General features: G+C 32.4%; 1 pseudogene; it reads right to left on the bottom strand.

The window, feature by feature from the left end:
- LOC135645660 (DEAD-box ATP-dependent RNA helicase 57-like) overlaps positions 1 to 23634 on the bottom strand; it is a 74374-nt pseudogene that overhangs the window by 16968 nt on the left and 33772 nt on the right.

The raw sequence follows: 23634 nt of genomic DNA, 5'->3' as shown, positions 1-23634 counted from the left end.
AGCTAGTGAAGGTGAAACAAAGGTAGAGGAAGCTGACGGACAGTGCTTCAGCAACTGCAGTGCTTGTAATTTAAAGTTTCAGTAATGATTGTGAAAGGTCTAAGAAGAGTAAACAGACAAAAAACCAAAAACCAAAAACCAATAAATTTCATTACCTTCCTCCATGCATAGCCTCTGTTGGTTTTCTTTTGAGCTTTATCAACACAATAAAGATGGACTTTGGAAAAAACTAATATGCATGTTTCTAAGTCATTCAAAATTGAGGAAAAATTTAAATCCATGAATGCAAATTAGTAATTGCAAAGATAAGTCTAGTCTGTACAAAACAGGAAAGCAAGTGTATTCATGCTATCAATGTAATCAACATCTACGGAAACAGGCAAACCCTCTACAACTAATTGATCTAGATTCAATATGCTTGAGTAAAGGCAAATTCACTTTATTCTTCTTCAAGTAATCTCCTGAATAAGACCCAAATAATATTTATTGTTTTTCTCCTGCCCTAAGGTAACATTTTCAGCCTTTTCTTTTGGTACATTTCATAAACAATTTAGAAAAAATAAGTTGTGTTGTGCTTATATATTCTGAAGGACAATTTGTTAACCTGATATCAGTAGGCATAATGAAAAGCAAACTCAATTAGATTGTCTAAATATTTAAATCATCATGATATATTACTCAAAAGTACGATGAATATGCAATGTCTTGAATAAGATTATCAAACCAGGTGATGACTCCCAAACAAACCAGCCTATTGCAATATTCCAAGAATCCAAATACCAATAGGCATTGGCTGGCTCCCAATATATGAGACACCACATTTGACAACGATCAAAGTTGCAACCACTTAAACCAAGGTTCGTAATTTCGTATTGTGTCAACATTTCGAGCTTTGCTCAGTACGGTACAGTATAGGTGTACCGAGTGGTATACCAGGGTGTACTGCTCGGTACATATATATATATATATATATATATATATATATATATAAAATAAAATTCAATATATAAAATATAAAAAAATAAAAAAGGAGACGTAAGCTACCTCAGTGATGTCGCCTCCTTTTCTTCTCCTTATGTTAGACGAGGAGAAGAACGCGGTCTTCTCCTCATATGCAGCGTTTGGCAAAGACGTTGAAGGCCGCAGATGTCTTCGACCATCGATGAACAACGCGACGAAGGTTGCAGACGTCTCCGGCCTTCGGCGAAGAATGCGACGAAGAAGAAGCTGATCGCCGTCTCTCCGCTACTAATAAGACCCTAAGGTTTTATCATAGAAGAAAGGGGAGAAAAGAGGATGATCACTTCTATGGGATCAGCCTCTTTGATCACTTCGAGGGGATCGACCTCATAGGTTTTGTCAAAAGACTCGAATTATATTTCATTGATTGTTGAAAAGAAACAGATACATCCCTACTTATAGAGTTCCACCCAGAATCCATTAGGATTTGGACTCTTAATAAATAAAAATACCAATTAAACCCCTATCTGGCCTTTACTAAACTAGACCAACTCAATAAAATATTATTCAAAGCTTAAAAAATAAAAGGATCCTAACAATTCCTCCTCCTTCAGCCTTGTCCTCAAGGCTGAGCAACATCAAACTCAGGGAGCTTTTCTTTCAGCACTTTCTTTAGTCATAGGGTATCTGTAGCTTATCACAACCCGTTGATCAAGTAAGTACAGTCTCTACTTCTTGATTGTGTAAGCAATAGGTCGACCTTTCAGTGTAGTAGTCGTTGCAGTCTTCTGAAGAACCCTCTCCCTATGTTGGCTAGTGGCAGTTGTAACCTTACTTCCACGTCTTCCCTTTATGATCACCTACTTTCCATTAATAAAAAACTTTATAATTAGTTTAGAAAAATTCCAAGAAACATCCCCAGGGTTGATAGCCAATCAATTCCAAGAAATACTTTGAAGTCTTTCAAGGATAGCAAAAAGAAGTCCACAAGCAATTCTTGGCCCTATATAATCATTTTATCTTCGAACATTTGCTATCACAAGTTAAAATCCATCCATCAGCGATCTTTATTTCGAATTTGTCACAGCCTTCAATATAGTAGACCAATCAGTCAATAACCTTACTATTCATAAAATTGTTAGTGCTACCAGTATCAAGAATTCGTAGATCCGTAAAAGCTGTAGGGGCATTAGTCAAGCCGAAAGGCTTTATTAAGAATTTGTAGTGACCATATCAAGTTCTAAACGCTATTTTTAAGAAATCCTCTTTCTTAATCTTCAATTGATAGTAGCCAGACCTTAGATCAATCTTAGAAAAGACTTGTGCACTCTACAATTGATTAAACAAATCAACAATTTTGGAGAGAGGATACTTATTTTTTATGGTTACTTGAATCAACTGTCTATAATCAATACAAGGCCTCAATGTTTCATCATTTTTATTAATTAACTACATTGGAGCACCCCATGATGATACATTAGACCGAATGAAACTCTTATCAAATAGTTTTAGTAATATTTACTTAAATTCCACTAACTTGAGTGGTGCCATTCTATAGGAATGCTTAGATACTAGGGGTGTCCCGGGGACCAAATCAATAGCAAATTCACCTTTTCCTTTTGGAGGTAATCCGGACAAGTCATCCAAGAATACATCAAGGAACTCTCTTACCACAAGAATTTCATTTAGATTAATTTCTTGATCTGAATACTCCTTTACATATAAAAGTTAGCAACAACAGACCGTTTGTATAAGACGAAAAGCTTGAAGTACCGATATAAGACAAGGAGGTGAATCATGCCAAATACCCTTAAAATAAAGGATAGGCTGATTTGGTATGCAAAAAGTGATCACTTTTGTATAACAATCTATACTGGCATGATAGGAAGATAGTCAATCAATGCCAAGTATAATATCAGAACCCTAAATCTCTACGAGAATCAAATCAACAAGAAGTTTGTGTTCTCCAATAGAAATCAAATAAGATGGATAGATCAAGTTTTTTGTCAAAGAATCCACAACAACCGTAGTTACATAGAGCATATAATTCAATGGTTTAGGTTGAACACTTAAGTGATGAGCAAAATATTATGAAACAAAAGATAGATTGGAACCAGGGTCAAACAAAACCTTTGTAGTTCTATTAGAAACTTGAATAATACCTTCGACCACCGATTTAGAAGTTCTGAATTCCTGTACAATGATAGTATACACTCTGACATGGGCTGACGATCTAGAAGGTAATGGCTATTTCTTATTATTCAGAGGGCAATCTTTTAATTTAGGATCCAACTTTCCACAGGCTAAACAAGCTCCAATCAACTGAAAACACTAGCTTGTTTCATGATTTAATATGCATTTTGCACACGATGAATCCTTTGTGATGACTTCTCTTTTCTAAATCTAGATGTCTTAACTCTCTTGTTACCACTTTCTGATTGATTTCCTATATTATTTTTGTTAAGAAGCTTATCCTTGCCATTTTTGCCCCTGATCTCTTGAATCTCCTCAATGTGTTTTTCGATTATCATAACTTTGTCTACTACTTCAGCAAATGCTAGGAGCTTTAAATCTAATATTCGATTTTTGATTGTTGGCCTCAGTCATCTTTCAAATCTCTTTGCCTTTTTAGATTATGGAGAAGACTATAGGAATCCATGGACACTAAATTCATGTTTAGCACTACTTAACACCCTAAAACCGATGGTCAATGCTTTGAAATTATATATCGGATCCCGTTTATATAATTAAGTATAAGCTCTCAAGATGCATGGTGTACTTTGAATTATGATCTTCCTCTAAGATTTGTTTCTTGATATCTGGATTACTGGGGACAAATACTCTATCCAAAATCTCAATAGGCCATCCCCGAAAACTAAAAAAACGGACGTCAATACCTTTTCTACTTTATTTCTTAAGTAGACTGAACGTGGATCTTGTAGTTGTACTTTAATTTGTCGAATGAGATCAGATTGAACCTGGATAGAGACTATCAATATCACTAAGCCTCGCACTTTTCTCATAGCATTCAGGTCATAATTTGTTTCCAATGACTTCCATTGTTTCACCAACAGATTAGCCATAAAACTTGTATATTTTCTACTAAGTGTATCAGCTACATCATTGGATTTACCTAAGTGATAACGGATGGTGCAATCATAATCCTTTAGAATTTCTATCCTCCGTTGTCTCATATTTAACTCTTTCTGGATAAAAATATACTTTAAACTCTTGTGATCAGTAAAGATTTCAAAGGTTCGCCGATATAAATATTGTCTTTATATCTTCAGAGCTAAAGTAGCTGCTACTAATTTCAAATCATGAGTTGGATAATTTTGTTTATAACTTTTTAATTATCTAGAAGCATAAGCAATCACTTTCCTATCTTGCATCAAAATACAATTATGATCTTTTTCTCAAAGCTTTTGTATAACTACAAATCCCTCGTTACCATTTGGAATTGTGAGAATAAGGGCACTAGTCAATCTTTTTTTTAACTCTTGAAAACATCGCTCACAATCTTCACCCCATTAAAATGTCACTTTTCTTTGGGTTAGTTTAGTGAGCAGACTAGCAATTTAAGAGAATTCCTCTACAAATCTCCCGTGGTAACTTGCCATTACAAAAAAACTTTTAACTTCTGTCATAATCAACGATATTTCCCTTAATTATCATTTCCACTTTCTTTGGATCAATAGAGATGTCTTTCCATAAAATCACATGGGCTAAGAAGGCAACTTTATTAAACCAAAATTCACATTTGCTGAACTTTGTATACAACTTCTTTTCTCTTAGTATTGACAATATATTTTATAAGTGTTCTTTTTGCACCTGGTTACTCCTCGCATACACTAATATATCATCAATGAATATAATTATACAATTATCCAAGAATAGTAGAAATATCTTATATATTAGATCAGTAAAAGTTGCAGGGGCATTAGTTAAGCGGAAAGGTATTATTAAGAATTCATAGTGACCATATCAAGTTCAAAAAGCTATATTTGAGATATCCTCTTGCTTAATCTTCAATTGATAGTAACCATACCTCAGATCAATCTTTGAAAAGTCCTGAGCACCCTACAATTGATCAAACAAATCAATAATTTTGGCTAGAGGATACATATTTTTGATAATCACTTGATTCAACTATCTATAATCAATACAAGACCTTAATGTTTCATCCTTTTTCTTCACTAACAGCATCATAGCACCCCATGATGAGACATTAGACAGAATGAAACTCTTATCTAACAGTTCTTGTAGTTGCATCTTCAATTCCACTAACTCGAGTGGTGCCATTCTATAGGGGAGGCTTAGATATTGGGGTTGTCCAGGGGACTAAATCAATAGCACATTCACCTTCTCCATTTGGACGTAAACCGGGCAAGTTATCCGAGAATACATCAGATAAATCTCTGACTACAGGAATTTCATTTAGATTAGTTTCTTGATCTGAGTACTTCTTTCATATGCAAGATAACAAATAGGTGATTCATGCCTAATACCCTGAAAATAAAGGATGGACTGATTTGGTATACAAAAAAGTGATTAATTTTATATAATAATCTATACTGGCCCAATTAGAAAATAGTCAATCAAGTAAAATATCAGAACCCTTAATGTCAACAAGAATCGATTCAGCAAGACATTTGTGTTCTCCAATAGATATCAAATAAGATGGAAATTTCAAGTTTATTATCAAAAAATATCCAAAAACCATCGTTATATATAACATATAATTCAATGGTCTAGGTTGAACATCCATGTTATAAGCAAAATATTATGAAACAAAAGATAGATTGGAACTAGAGTCAAACAAAACCTTTGTATTTCTATTAGAAACTTAAATAATACTTTCGACCACTGATTTAGAAGTTCTGAGATCCTGTACAAAGGTAGTACACACTATGGCAAGGGTTGATAATTAGGAGGCAATGACTCTTTCTTCTTATTTAGAGTGCAATATTTTATTTTACGATCCAACTTTTGCACTGGTAAAACATGGTCCAATCACCCGTAAACACTGACTTCTTCATGATTTAATTTACATTTTGCACATGATTTAGTCCTTTATGATGGCTTCTCTTTACCAAATCTACATGTCTTAACCATCATGTTACCACTTTCTCATTTATTTCCTCTAATATTTTTGTTGTGAAGCATATTTTTGCCATTCTTGCCTTGATCTCCTGAATATCCGTAATATCTTTTTCGATTATCATAGCTTTGTCTACCATATCAGCATATGCTCGGAGCATTAAATTGGATATCCGATTTTTAATTATTAGCTTTAGTACCCGATCAAATCTATTTGCCTTTCAAGATTATAGAGAAGAGTATAAGAATATATAGACACTAAAATCAAGTTTAGCACTGCTTATCACCCACAAACCGATGGTTAATGATTTGAAAGTATATACCGGATCTCTCTCATATCACTAAGTATGAGCTATCAGGATGCATGGTGTACATGGAATCAAATATTTATTTTCTGATATTTGGATTCCTAAGGACGAATATTCTATCCCGAAATCTCAATATGCCATCTTCGGAAACTCAAAAATCTAACTTCAATCCCTTTTCTACTTCATTCCTCAAGTAGACTAAATAAGGATCTTGCAATTGTTCTTATTGAATTTGTCGAATGAGATCAAATTGAACCTGGATAGAGGCTATCAATATCATTAAGTCTCACACTTTTCTCATAACATTCAGGTCATAATTTTTTTCCGATAACTTTCGTTGCTTCATCACCAGATTAGACATAAAACTTGTAGATTTTGTACAAAGTGGCAACAGTTTGTGCAATCATAATCCTTCAGAATTTTTAACTATCTCCAAGATTTGTTTCCTGATATCTCGATTACAAGGGATGAATATTCAATACCAAAATCTCAATAGGCCATCTTCGAAAACTTAAAAATCTGACTTTAATCACTTTTCTACTTCATTCCTCAAGTATGTTAAACGTGGATTTTGTAGTTGTCCTTCTATAATTTATCGAATTATATCAGAGTGAACCTAGATAGTGACTATCAATATCACTGAATCTCGCACTTTCCTTATGCCATTTAGGTCATAATTTTTTCCAATAACTTACGTTGCTTCACCATCAGATTAGTCACAAAACATATAAATTACCTACGAAGTATATCTAGTACAATATTAGCTTTAACTCAGTGATGCCGGAAGGTTCAATCATAATCCTTCAGAATTTCAATCTCTATTTTCGCAGAATTTCTACAACATTAGCATTTCTATCTCTTGTGATCAGTAAAGATTTCAAATATTTGTCCATATAAATAATTTCTCCAAATCTTTAGAGCAAAAGTATTTGCTATTAATTTCAAATCATGAGTTTGAATAATTTTGTTCATAATTTTTCAATTGTCTAGAAACAAAAGGAATAACTTTCCCATCTTGCATCAAAATATAGTCAAGGTCCTTTCACGAAGCCCTTGTATAAACTACAAATCACACATTATCATTTGGAATAGTGAGAATAGGAGCACTAGTCAATCTTCTTTTTAACTCTTGAAAATTTCACTCATAATCATCACCCCATTTAAATGTCACATTATTTTGGGTTCATTTAGTGAGAGGATTAGAAATTAGAGAGACTCCATCAATAAATCTGCTGTAGTAACTTGCCATGCCCAAGAATCTTCGAACTTCTATCATAGCCATTGAAATTTCCCATTTAATAATCGCTTTCACTTTCTTTTGATCAAAAGAGATGCCTTTCCTTTAAATCACAATGCCTTTGAAGACAACTTAGTTTAACCAAATTTCACATTTGCGAAACTTTGCATACAACTTCATTTCGCATAGTATTGACAATATATTTCTCAAGTGATCTTTATGCACCTGGTTACTTCTCGTATACACTAACATACCATCAATGAATACAATTATACAACCATACAAGAATGGCTGAAATATCCTATCAATAGATCCATAAAAGATGCAGGGGCATTAGTAAAGCCGAAAGACATTATTAAGAATTCATAGTGACCATATCAAGTTCTAAAAGCTATTTTTAAAATATCCTATTTCTTAATCTTCAATCGATAATAACTAAACCACAAATCAATCTTCGAAAAGACTTATGGACCCGAAAATTGATCAAACAATTCATCAATTTTAGGTAGAGAAAACTTAATTTTGATGGTCACCTGATTCAACTCTCCATAATCAATACAAGCCCAAAATGTTTCATCCTTTTTATTAACTAACCGCATCGGAGCACTCTATGAAAAAACATTAGACCGAATAAAACTCTTATTTCATTCTATAGGAAGGCTTAGATATTGGGGTTGTCCCGAGGACCAAATCGATAGCAAATTCACCTTCTTCATTTGGAGGTAATCCGAGCAAGTCATCCGAGAATACATCAAGGAACTCTCTAACCAAAGAATTTCATTTATATTAGTTTCTTAATCTGAATTCTTCTTTGCATATACAAGATAGCAACAATAACCCTTTTGTAAAAGACGATGAGCTTAAATTACCGATATAAGGTAAGGAGGTGAATCATGCCTAATACCCTAAAAATAAAAGATTGATTGATTTGGTATATAAAAAAATGATTAATTTTATATAATAATAGATAGTCAATCAAGTATAATATCAGAACCCTTAATGTCAAGAAGAATCGATTCAGCAAGAAGTTTGTGTTTTCCAATTGAAATCAAATAAGATGGATAGTTCAAGTTTGTTGTCAAAGAATCCCCAACAACCGTCGTTATATATAACATATAATTCAATGGTTTAGGTTGAATATCAATGTTATAAACAAAATATTATGAAACAAAAGATATATTAGAACCAGGGTCAAACAAAACCTTTGTATTTCTATTAGAAACTTAAATAATACCTTCGACCATTGATTTAGAAGTTCAATAATCCTGTACAAAGGTAGTACATACTATTGCATAGGTTGATGATTAGGAGGCAATAACTCTTTCTTCTTATTTAGAGTGCAATCTTTTACTTTACGATCCAACTTTTGCACAGGCAAAACAGGGTCCAATCACCCGTAAACACTAACTTCTTCATGATTTAATTTACATTTTGCACATGATTTAGCCCTTTATGATGGCTTCTCTTTACCAAATCTACATGTCTTAACCATCATGTTACCACTTTCTCATTTATTTCCTATAATATTTTTGTTGTGAAGCTTATCTTTGCCATTCTTGCCTTGATCTCTTAAATATCCGTAATATCTTTTTCGATTATCATAGCCTACCATATCAACATATGCTTGGGGCTTTAAATTTGATATCCGATTTTTGATTTTTGGCTTTAGTACCCGTTCAAATCTATTTGTATTTCAAGATTATAGAGAAGAGTATAAGAATATATAGACACTAAAATCAAGTTTAGCACTGCTTATCACCCTCAAACCAATGGTTAATGATTTGAAAGTATATACCGGATCCCTCTCATATCACTAAGGATGAGCTATCAGGATGCATGGTGTACATGGAATTATGACTTTCCTCGAATATTTATTTTTTGATATTTTGATAACTAAGGACGAATATTCTATCCCGAAATATTAATATGCCATCTTCGGAAACTTAAAAATTAACTTCAATCCCTTTTCTACTTCATTCCTCAAGTAGACTAAATAAGGATCTTGTAATTGTTCTTATTTAATTTGTCGAATGAGATCAAATTGAACCTGGATAGAGGCTATCAATATCACTGAGTCTCACACTTTTCTCATAACATTCAGGTCATAATTTTTTTTCGATAATTTTCGTTGCTTCATCACCAGATAAGACATAAAACTTATAGATTTTGTACAAAGTGGCAATAGTTTGTACAATCATAATCCTTCAGAATTTCTAACTATCTCCAAGATTTGTTTCCTGATATCTCGATTACAAGGGATGAATATTCAATACTGAAATATCAAATATATCAAATAAACTTTAAACTCTAGTGAGAGGATTAGAAATTAGAGAGACTCCCTTTATAAATCTGCTGTAGTAACTTGTCATGCCCAAGAAACTTCAAACTTCTATCATAGTCATTGAAATTTCCCATTTAATAATCGCTTTCACTTTCTTTTGATCAAAATAGATGCCTTTCCTTTAAATCAAATAGCCACAACTTAGTTTAACCAAATTTCACATTTGCGAAACTTTGTATACAACTTCATTTCTCTTAGTATTGACAATATATTTGTCAAGTGATATTTATGCACCTGGTTACTCCTCGTATACACTAACATACCATCAATGAATACAATTATATAACCATAAAAGAATGGCTGAAATAACCTAACAATAGATCCATAAAAGATGCAGGGGCATTAGTAAAGCCGAAAGGCATTATTAAGAATTCATAGTCACCATATCAAGTTCTAAAAACTATTTTTAAGATATCCTCTTTTTGATCTCCAATCGATAATAACTAAACCACAAATCAATATTCGAAAAGACTTATGGAACCTAAAATTGATCAAACAATTCATCAATTTTGGGTACAGAAAACTTAATTTTTATGGTCACCTGATTCAACTCTCCATATTCAATACAAGCCCAAAATGTTTCATCCTTTTTATTAAATAACCGCATCGGAGCACTCTATGATAAAACATTAGACCGAATAAAACTCTTATGTCATTATATATGAATGCTTAGATATTGGGATTGTCCCGAGGACCAAATCAATAGCAAATTCACCTTCTTCATTTTAAGATAATCCGAACAAGTCATCCGAAAATACATCAGGGAACGCCCTATGCAAGGAATTTCATTTAGCACTGCTTATCACCCACAAACCGATGGTTAATGATTTGAAAGTATATACCGGATCTCTCTCATATCACTAAGTATGAGCTATCAGGATGCATGGTGTACATGGAATCGAATATTTATTTTCTGATATTTGGATTCCTAAGGACGAATATTCTATCCCGAAATCTCAATATGCCATCTTCGTAAACTCAAAAATCTAACTTCAATCCCTTTTCTACTTCATTCCTCAAGTAGACTAAATAAGGATCTTGCAATTGTTCTTATTGAATTTGTCGAATGAGATCAAATTGAACCTGGATAGAGGCTATCAATATCATTAAGTCTCACACTTTTCTCATAACATTCAGGTCATAATTTTTTTCCGATAACTTTCGTTGCTTCATCACCAGATTAGACATAAAACTTGTAGATTTTGTACAAAGTGGCAACGGTTTGTGCAATCATAATCCTTCAGAATTTTTAACTATCTCCAAGATTTGTTTCCTGATATCTCGATTACAAGGGATGAATATTCAATACCAAAATCTCAATAGGCCATCCTCGAATACTTAAAAATCTGACTTTAATCACTTTTCTACTTCATTCCTCAAGTATGTTAAACGTGGATTTTGCAGTTGTCCTTCCATAATTTATCGAATTATATCAGAGTAAACCTAGATAGTGACTATCAATATCACTGAATCTCGCACTTTCCTAAGGCATTATTAAGAATTCATAGTGACCATATCAAGTTCTAAAAACTATTTTTAAGATAACCTCTTTTTGATCTCCAATCGATAATAACTAAACCACAAATCAATATTCGAAAAGACTTATGGAACCTAAAATTGATCAAACAATTCATTAATTTTGGGTACAGAAATCTTAATTTTTATCGTCACCTGATTCAACTCTCCATATTCAATACAAGCCCAAAATGTTTCATCCTTTTTATTAAATAACCGCATCGGAGCACTCTATGATAAAACATTAGACCGAATAAAACTCTTATGTCATTATATAGGAATGCTTAGATATTGGGGTTGTCCCGAGGACCAAATCAATAGCAAATTCACCTTCTTCATTTTAAGATAATCAGAGCAAGTCATCCGAAAATACATCAGGGAACTCCCTAAGCAAGGAATTTCATTTAGATTAGTTTCTTGATCTGAATACTCCTTTGCATATACAAGATAACAAAAACAACCCTTTTTTATAAGACGATTAGCTTGAATTACCGATATAAGACAAGAAGGTTAACCATGCCTAATACCCTTAAAATAAAGGATGGGCTGATTTGATATACAAAAAAGTGATTAATTTTATATAATAATAGATAGTCAATCAAGTATAATATCAGAACCCTTAATGTCAAGAAGAATCGATTCAGCAAGAAGTTTGTGTTTTCCAATAGAAATCAAATAAGATGGATAGTTCAAGTTTGTTGTTAAAGAATCCCCAACAACCGTCGTTATATATAACATATAATTTAATGGTCTAGGTTGAATATCAATGTTATAAACAAAATATTATGAAATAAAAGAAAGATTGGAACCAGGGTCAAACAAAACCTTTGTATTTCTATTAGAAACTTAAATAATACCTTCGACCATCGATTTAGATGTTCAGAAATCCTGTACAAAGGTAGTACACACTATGGCATAGGTTGATGATTAGGAGGCAATGACTCTTTCTTCTTATTTAGAGTGCAATCTTTTACTTTACGATCCAACTTTTGCATAAGCAAAACACGGTCCAATCACCCATAAACACTGACTTCTTCATGATTTAATTTACATTTTGCACATGATTTAGTCCTTTATGATGGCTTCTCTTTACCAAATCTACATGACTTAACCATCATGTTACCACTTTCTCATTTATTTCCTCTAATGTTTTTGTTGTGAAGCATATTTTTGCCATTCTTGCCTTGATCTCCTGAATATCCATAATATCTTTTTCGATTATCATAGCTTTGTCTACCATATCAGCATATGCTCGGAGCATTAAATTGGATATCCGATTTTTGATTATTAGCTTTAGTACCCGATCAAATCTATTTGCCTTTCAAGATTATAGAGAAGAGTATAAGAATATATAGACACTAAAATCAAGTTTAGCACTGCTTATCACCCACAAACCGATGGTTAATGATTTGAAAGTATATACCGGATCTCTCTCATATCACTAAGTATGAGCTATCAGGATGCATGGTGTACATGGAATCGAATATTTATTTTCTGATATTTGGATTCCTAAGGACGAATATTCTATCCCGAAATCTCAATATGCCATCTTCGGAAACTCAAAAATCTAACTTCAATCCCTTTTCTACTTCATTCCTCAAGTAGACTAAATAAGGATCTTGCAATTGTTCTTATTGAATTTGTCGAATGAGATCAAATTGAGCCTGGATAGAGGCTATCAATATCACTAAGTCTCACACTTTTCTCATAACATTCAGGTCATAATTTTTTTCCGATAACTTTCGTTGCTTCATCACCAAATTAGACATAAAACTTGTAGATTTTGTACAAAGTGGCAACGGTTTGTGCAATCATAATCCTTCAGAATTTTTAACTATCTCCAAGATTTGTTTCTTGATATCTCGATTACAAGGGATGAATATTCAATACCAAAATCTCAATAGGCCATCCTCGAAAATTTAAAAATCTGACTTTAATCACTTTTCTACTTCATTCCTCAAGTATGTTAAACGTGGATTTTGTAATTGTCCTTCTATAATTTATCGAATTATATCAGAGTGAACCTAGATAGTGACTATCAATATCACTGAATCTCGCACTTTCCTTATGCCATTTTGGTAATAATTTTTTCCAATGACTTACGTTGCTTCACCATCAGATTAGTCACAAAACATATAAATTATCTACGAAGTATATCTAGTACAATATTAGCTTTAACTTAGTTTAACCAAATTTCACATTTGCGAAACTTTGCATACAACTTCATTCCGCATAGTATTGACAATATATTTCTCAAGTGATCGTTATGCACCTGGTTACTTCTCGTATACACTAACATACCATCAATGAATACAATTATACAACTATACAAGAATGGCTGAAATATCCTATCAATAGATCCATAAAAGATGCAGGGGCATTAGTAAAGCCGAAAGACATTATTAAGAATTCATAGTGACCATATCAAGTTCTAAAAGCTATTTTTAAAATATCCTCTTTCTTAATCTTCAATCGATAATAACTAAACCACAAATCAATCTTCGAAAAGACTTATGGACCCGAAAATTGATCAAACAATTCATCAATTTTAGGTAGAGAAAACTTAATTTTGATGGTCACCTGATTCAACTCTCCATAATCAATACAAGCCCAAAATGTTTCATCCTTTTTATTAACTAACCGTATCAGAGCACTCTATAATAAAACATTAGACCGAATAAAACTCTTATTTAATTCTATAGGAAGGCTTAGATATTGGGGTTGTCCCGAGGACCAAATCGATAGCAAATTCACCTTCTTCATTTGGAGGTAATCCGAGCAAGTCATCCGAGAATACATCAAGGAACTCTCTAACCAAAGAATTTCATTTATATTAGTTTCTTAATCTGAATTCTCCTTTGTATATACAAGATAGCAACAACAACCCTTTTGTAAAAGACGATGAGCTTAAATTACCGATATAAGGTAAGGAGGTGAATCATGCCTAATACCCTAAAAATAAAGGATGGATTGATTTGGTATATAAAAAAATGATTAATTTTATATAATAATAGATAGTCAATCAAGTATAATATCAGAACCCTTAATATCAAGAAGAATCGATTCAGCAAGAAGTTTGTGTTTTCCAATAGAAATCAAATAAGATGGATAGTTCAAGTTTGTTGTCAAAGAATCCCCAACAACCGTCGTTATATATAACATATAATTCAATGGTCTAGGTTGAATATCAATGTTATAAACAAAATATTATGAAACAAAAGATATATTAGAACCAGGGTCAAACAAAACCTTTGTATTTCTATTAGAAACTTAAATAATACCTTCAACCATTAATTTAGAAGTTCAGAAATCCTGTACAAAGGTAGTATATACTATTGCATAGGTTGATAATTAGGAGGCAATAACTCTTTCTTCTTATTCAGAGTGCAATCTTTTAATTTACGATCCAACTTTTGCACAGGCAAAACAGGGTCCAATCACCCGTAAACACTAACTTCTTCATGATTTAATTTACATTTTGCACATGATTTAGCCCTTTATGATGACTTCTCTTTACCAAATCTACATGTCTTAACCATCATGTTACCACTTTCTCATTTATTTCCTCTAATATTTTTGTTGTGAAGCATATTTTTGCCATTCTTGCCTTGATCTCCTGAATATCCGTAATATCTTTTTCGATTATCATAGCTTTGTCTACCATATCAGCATATGCTCGGAGCATTAAATTGGATATCCGATTTTTGATTATTAGCTTTAGTACCTGATCAAATCTATTTGCCTTTCAAGATTATAGAGAAGAGTATAAGAATATATAGACACTAAAATCAAGTTTAGCACTGCTTATCACCCACAAACCGATGGTTAATGATTTGAAAGTATATACCGGATCTCTCTCATATCACTAAGTATGAGCTATCAGGATGTATGGTGTACATGGAATCGAATATTTATTTTCTGATATTTGGATTCCTAAGGACGAATATTCTATCCCGAAATCTCAATATGCCATCTTCGTAAACTCAAAAATCTAACTTCAATCCCTTTTCTACTTCATTCCTCAAGTAGACTAAATAAGGATCTTGCAATTGTTCTTATTGAATTTGTCGAATGGGATCAAATTGAACCTGGATAGAGGCTATCAATATCACTAAGTCTCACACTTTTCTCATAACACTCAGGTCATAATTTTTTTCCGATAACTTTCGTTGCTTCATCACCAAATTAGACATAAAACTTGTAGATTTTGTACAAAGTGGCAACGGTTTGTGCAATCATAATCCTTCAGAATTTTTAACTATCTCCAAGATTTGTTTCCTGATATCTCGATTACAAGGGATGAATATTCAATACCAAAATCTCAATAGGCCATCTTCGAAAACTTAAAAATCTGACTTTAATCACTTTTCTACTTCATTCCTCAAGTATGTTAAACGTGGATTTTGTAGTTGTCCTTCTATAATTTATCGAATTATATCAGAGTGAACCCAGATAGTGACTATCAATATCACTGAATCTCGCACTTTCCTTATGCCATTTAGGTCATAATTTTTTCCAATAACTTACGTTGCTTCACCATCAGATTAGTCACAAAACATATAAATTACCTACGAAGTATATCTAGTACAATATTAGCTTTAACTCAGTGATGCCGGAAGGTTCAATCATAATCCTTCAGAATTTCAATCTCTATTTTCGCAGAATTTCTACAACATTAGCATTTCTATCTCTTGTGATCAGTAAAGATTTCAAATATTTGTCCATATAAATAATTTCTCCAAATCTTTAGAGCAAAAGTATTTGCTATTAATTTCAAATCATGAGTTTGAATAATTTTGTTCATAATTTTTCAATTGTCTAGAAACAAAAGGAATAACTTTCCCATCTTGCATCAAAATATAGTCAAGGTCCTTTCACGAAGCCCTTGTATAAACTACAAATCACACATTATCATTTGGAATAGTGAGAATAGGAGCACTAGTCAATCTTCTTTTTAACTCTTGAAAATTTCACTCATAATCATCACCCCATTTAAATGTCACATTATTTTGGGTTCATTTAGTGAGAGGATTAGAAATTAGAGAGACTCCATCAATAAATCTGCTGTAGTAACTTGCCATGCCCAAGAATCTTCGAACTTCTATCATAGCCATTGAAATTTCCCATTTAATAATCGCTTTCACTTTCTTTTGATCAAAAGAGATGCCTTTCCTTTAAATCACAATGCCTTTGAAGACAACTTAGTTTAACCAAATTTCACATTTGCGAAACTTTGCATACAACTTCATTTTGCATAGTATTGACAATATATTTCTCAAGTGATCGTTATGCACCTGGTTACTTCTCGTATACACTAACATACCATCAATGAATACAATTATACAACTATACAAGAATGGCTGAAATATCCTATCAATAGATCCATAAAAGATGCAGGGGCATTAGTAAAGCCGAAAGACATTATTAAGAATTCATAGTGACCATATCAAGTTCTAAAAGCTATTTTTAAAATATCCTCTTTCTTAATCTTCAATCGATAATAACTAAACCACAAATCAATCTTCGAAAAGACTTATGGACCCGAAAATTGATCAAACAATTCATCAATTTTAGGTAGAGAAAACTTAATTTTGATGGTCACCTGATTCAACTCTCCATAATCAATACAAGCCCAAAATGTTTCATCCTTTTTATTAACTAACCGCATCAGAGCACTCTATGATAAAACATTAGACCGAATAAAACTCTTATTTCATTCTATAGGAAGGCTTAGATATTGGGGTTGTCTCGAGGACCAAATCGATAGCAAATTCACCTTCTTCATTTGGAGGTAATCCGAGCAAGTCATCCGAGAATACATCAAGGAACTCTCTAACCAAAAAATTTCATTTATATTAGTTTCTTAATCTGAATTCTCCTTTGCATATACAAGATAGCAACAACAACCCTTTTGTAAAAGACGATGAGCTTAAATTACCGATATAAGGTAAGGAGGTGAATCATGCCTAATACCCTAAAAATAAAGGATGGATTGATTTGGTATATAAAAAAATGATTAATTTTATATAATAATAGATAGTCAATCAAGTATAATATCAGAACCCTTAATGTCAAGAAGAATCGATTCAGCAAGAAGTTTGTGTTTTCCAATAGAAATCAAATAAGATGGATAGTTCAAGTTTGTTGTCAAAGAATCCCCAACAACCGTCGTTATATATAACATATAATTCAATGGTCTAGGTTGAATATCAATGTTATAAACAAAATATTATGAAACAAAAGATATATTAGAACCAGGGTCAAACAAAACCTTTGTATTTCTATTAGAAACTTAAATAATACCTTCGACCATTAATTTAGAAGTTCAGAAATCCTGTACAAAGGTAGTATATACTATTGCATAGGTTGATGATTAGGAGGCAATAACTCTTTCTTCTTATTCAGAGTGCAATCTTTTAATTTACGATCCAACTTTTGCACAGGCAAAACAGGGTCCAATCACCCGTAAACACTGACTTCTTCATGATTTAATTTACATTTTGCACATGATTTAGCCCTTTATGATGACTTCTCTTTACCAAATCTACATGTCTTAACCATCATGTTACCACTTTCTCATTTATTTCCTGTAATATTTTTGTTGTGAAGCTTATCTTTGCCATTCTTGCCTTGATCTCTTGAATATCCGTAATATCTTTTTCGATTATCATAGCTTTGTCTACCATATCAGCATATGCTCGGAGCATTAAATTGGATATCCGATTTTTGATTATTAGCTTTAGTACCCGATCAAATCTATTTGCCTTTCAAGATTATAGAGAAGAGTATAAGAATATATAGACACTAAAATCAAGTTTAGCACTGCTTATCACCCACAAACCGATGGTTAATGATTTGAAAGTATATACCGGATCTCTCTCATATCACTAAGTATGAGCTATCAGGATGTATGGTGTACATGGAATCGAATATTTATTTTCTGATATTTGGATTCCTACGGACGAATATTCTATCCCGAAATCTCAATATGCCATCTTCGTAAACTCAAAAATCTAACTTCAATCCCTTTTCTACTTCATTCCTCAAGTAGACTAAATAAGGATCTTGCAATTGTTCTTATTGAATTTGTCGAATGGGATCAAATTGAACCTGGATAGAGGCTATCAATATCACTAAGTCTCACACTTTTCTCATAACACTCAGGTCATAATTTTTTTCCGATAACTTTCGTTGCTTCATCACCAAATTAGACATAAAACTTGTAGATTTTGTACAAAGTGGCAACGGTTTGTGCAATCATAATCCTTCAGAATTTTTAACTATCTCCAAGATTTGTTTCCTGATATCTCGATTACAAGGGATGAATATTCAATACCAAAATCTCAATAGGCCATCTTCGAAAACTTAAAAATCTGACTTTAATCACTTTTCTACTTCATTCCTCAAGTATGTTAAACGTGGATTTTGTAGTTGTCCTTCTATAATTTATCGAATTATATCAGAGTGAACCCAGATAGTGACTATCAATATCACTGAATCTCGCACTTTCCTTATGCCATTTAGGTCATAATTTTTTCCAATAACTTACGTTGCTTCACCATCAGATTAGTCACAAAACATATAAATTACCTACGAAGTATATCTAGTACAATATTAGCTTTAACTCAGTGATGCCGGAAGGTTCAATCATAATCCTTCAGAATTTCAATCTCTATTTTCGCAGAATTTCTACAACATTAGCATTTCTATCTCTTGTGATCAGTAAAGATTTCAAATATTTGTCCATATAAATAATTTCTCCAAATCTTTAGAGCAAAAGTATTTGCTATTAATTTCAAATCATGAGTTTGAATAATTTTGTTCATAATTTTTCAATTGTCTAGAAACAAAAGGAATAACTTTCCCATCTTGCATCAAAATATAGTCAAGGTCCTTTCACGAAGCCCTTGTATAAACTACAAATCACACATTATCATTTGGAATAGTGAGAATAGGAGCACTAGTCAATCTTCTTTTTAACTCTTGAAAATTTCACTCATAATCATCACCCCATTTAAATGTCACATTATTTTGGGTTCATTTAGTGAGAGGATTAGAAATTAGAGAGACTCCATCAATAAATCTGCTGTAGTAACTTGCCATGCCCAAGAATCTTCGAACTTCTATCATAGCCATTGAAATTTCCCATTTAATAATCGCTTTCACTTTCTTTTGATCAAAAGAGATGCCTTTCCTTTAAATCACAATGCCTTTGAAGACAACTTAGTTTAACCAAATTTCACATTTGCGAAACTTTGCATACAACTTCATTTTGCATAGTATTGACAATATATTTCTCAAGTGATCGTTATGCACCTGGTTACTTCTCGTATACACTAACATACCATCAATGAATACAATTATACAACTATACAAGAATGGCTGAAATATCCTATCAATAGATCCATAAAAGATGCAGGGGCATTAGTAAAGCCGAAAGACATTATTAAGAATTCATAGTGACCATATCAAGTTCTAAAAGCTATTTTTAAAATATCCTCTTTCTTAATCTTCAATCGATAATAACTAAACCACAAATCAATCTTCGAAAAGACTTATGGACCCGAAAATTGATCAAACAATTCATCAATTTTAGGTAGAGAAAACTTAATTTTGATGGTCACCTGATTCAACTCTCCATAATCAATACAAGCCCAAAATGTTTCATCCTTTTTATTAACTAACCGCATCAGAGCACTCTATGATAAAACATTAGACCGAATAAAACTCTTATTTCATTCTATAGGAAGGCTTAGATATTGGGGTTGTCTCGAGGACCAAATCGATAGCAAATTCACCTTCTTCATTTGGAGGTAATCCGAGCAAGTCATCCGAGAATACATCAAGGAACTCTCTAACCAAAAAATTTCATTTATATTAGTTTCTTAATCTGAATTCTCCTTTGCATATACAAGATAGCAACAACAACCCTTTTGTAAAAGACGATGAGCTTAAATTACCGATATAAGGTAAGGAGGTGAATCATGCCTAATACCCTAAAAATAAAGGATGGATTGATTTGGTATATAAAAAAATGATTAATTTTATATAATAATAGATAGTCAATCAAGTATAATATCAGAACCCTTAATGTCAAGAAGAATCGATTCAGCAAGAAGTTTGTGTTTTCCAATAGAAATCAAATAAGATGGATAGTTCAAGTTTGTTGTCAAAGAATCCCCAACAACCGTCGTTATATATAACATATAATTCAATGGTCTAGGTTGAATATCAATGTTATAAACAAAATATTATGAAACAAAAGATATATTAGAACCAGGGTCAAACAAAACCTTTGTATTTCTATTAGAAACTTAAATAATACCTTCGACCATTAATTTAGAAGTTCAGAAATCCTGTACAAAGGTAGTATATACTATTGCATAGGTTGATGATTAGGAGGCAATAACTCTTTCTTCTTATTCAGAGTGCAATCTTTTAATTTACGATCCAACTTTTGCACAGGCAAAACAGGGTCCAATCACCCGTAAACACTGACTTCTTCATGATTTAATTTACATTTTGCACATGATTTAGCCCTTTATGATGACTTCTCTTTACCAAATCTACATGTCTTAACCATCATGTTACCACTTTCTCATTTATTTCCTGTAATATTTTTGTTGTGAAGCTTATCTTTGCCATTCTTGCCTTGATCTCTTGAATATCCGTAATATCTTTTTCGATTATCATAGCTTTGTCTACCATATCAGCATATGCTCGGAGCATTAAATTGGATATCCGATTTTTGATTATTAGCTTTAGTACCCGATCAAATCTATTTGCCTTTCAAGATTATAGAGAAGAGTATAAGAATATATAGACACTAAAATCAAGTTTAGCACTGCTTATCACCCACAAACCGATGGTTAATGATTTGAAAGTATATACCGGATCTCTCTCATATCACTAAGTATGAGCTATCAGGATGTATGGTGTACATGGAATCGAATATTTATTTTCTGATATTTGGATTCCTACGGACGAATATTCTATCCCGAAATCTCAATATGCCATCTTCGTAAACTCAAAAATCTAACTTCAATCCCTTTTCTACTTCATTCCTCAAGTAGACTAAATAAGGATCTTGCAATTGTTCTTATTGAATTTGTCGAATGGGATCAAATTGAACCTGGATAGAGGCTATCAATATCACTAAGTCTCACACTTTTCTCATAACACTCAGGTCATAATTTTTTTCCGATAACTTTCGTTGCTTCATCACCAAATTAGACATAAAACTTGTAGATTTTGTACAAAGTGGCAACGGTTTGTGCAATCATAATCCTTCAGAATTTTTAACTATCTCCAAGATTTGTTTCCTGATATCTCGATTACAAGGGATGAATATTCAATACCAAAATCTCAATAGGCCATCTTCGAAAACTTAAAAATCTGACTTTAATCACTTTTCTACTTCATTCCTCAAGTATGTTAAACGTGGATTTTGTAGTTGTCCTTCTATAATTTATCGAATTATATCAGAGTGAACCCAGATAGTGACTATCAATATCACTGAATCTCGCACTTTCCTTATGCCATTTAGGTCATAATTTTTTCCAATAACTTACGTTGCTTCACCATCAGATTAGTCACAAAACATATAAATTACCTACGAAGTATATCTAGTACAATATTAGCTTTAACTCAGTGATGCCGGAAGGTTCAATCATAATCCTTCAGAATTTCAATCTCTATTTTCGCAGAATTTCTACAACATTAGCATTTCTATCTCTTGTGATCAGTAAAGATTTCAAATATTTGTCCATATAAATAATTTCTCCAAATCTTTAGAGCAAAAGTATTTGCTATTAATTTCAAATCATGAGTTTGAATAATTTTGTTCATAATTTTTCAATTGTCTAGAAACAAAAGGAATAACTTTCCCATCTTGCATCAAAATATAGTCAAGGTCCTTTCACGAAGCCCTTGTATAAACTACAAATCACACATTATCATTTGGAATAGTGAGAATAGGAGCACTAGTCAATCTTCTTTTTAACTCTTGAAAATTTCACTCATAATCATCACCCCATTTAAATGTCACATTATTTTGGGTTCATTTAGTGAGAGGATTAGAAATTAGAGAGACTCCATCAATAAATCTGCTGTAGTAACTTGCCATGCCCAAGAATCTTCGAACTTCTATCATAGCCATTGAAATTTCCCATTTAATAATCGCTTTCACTTTCTTTTGATCAAAAGAGATGCCTTTCCTTTAAATCACAATGCCTTTGAAGACAACTTAGTTTAACCAAATTTCACATTTGCGAAACTTTGCATACAACTTCATTTTGCATAGTATTGACAATATATTTCTCAAGTGATCGTTATGCACCTGGTTACTTCTCGTATACACTAACATACCATCAATGAATACAATTATACAACTATACAAGAATGGCTGAAATATCCTATCAATAGATCCATAAAAGATGCAGGGGCATTAGTAAAGCCGAAAGACATTATTAAGAATTCATAGTGACCATATCAAGTTCTAAAAGCTATTTTTAAAATATCCTCTTTCTTAATCTTCAATCGATAATAACTAAACCACAAATCAATCTTCGAAAAGACTTATGGACCCGAAAATTGATCAAACAATTCATCAATTTTAGGTAGAGAAAACTTAATTTTGATGGTCACCTGATTCAACTCTCCATAATCAATACAAGCCCAAAATGTTTCATCCTTTTTATTAACTAACCGCATCAGAGCACTCTATGATAAAACATTAGACCGAATAAAACTCTTATTTCATTCTATAGGAAGGCTTAGATATTGGGGTTGTCTCGAGGACCAAATCGATAGCAAATTCACCTTCTTCATTTGGAGGTAATCCGAGCAAGTCATCCGAGAATACATCAAGGAACTCTCTAACCAAAAAATTTCATTTATATTAGTTTCTTAATCTGAATTCTCCTTTGCATATACAAGATAGCAACAACAACCCTTTTGTAAAAGACGATGAGCTTAAATTACCGATATAAGGTAAGGAGGTGAATCATGCCTAATACCCTAAAAATAAAGGATGGATTGATTTGGTATATAAAAAAATGATTAATTTTATATAATAATAGATAGTCAATCAAGTATAATATCAGAACCCTTAATGTCAAGAAGAATCGATTCAGCAAGAAGTTTGTGTTTTCCAATAGAAATCAAATAAGATG

The sequence above is a fragment of the Musa acuminata genome, chromosome BXJ3-8 (genome assembly GCF_036884655.1).
Source record: "Musa acuminata AAA Group cultivar baxijiao chromosome BXJ3-8, Cavendish_Baxijiao_AAA, whole genome shotgun sequence".
Taxonomy (NCBI): Eukaryota; Viridiplantae; Streptophyta; class Magnoliopsida; order Zingiberales; family Musaceae; genus Musa; species Musa acuminata.
Note: the sequence above shows the minus strand (reverse complement) of the source record. Positions and strands in the feature narration are given on the sequence as shown.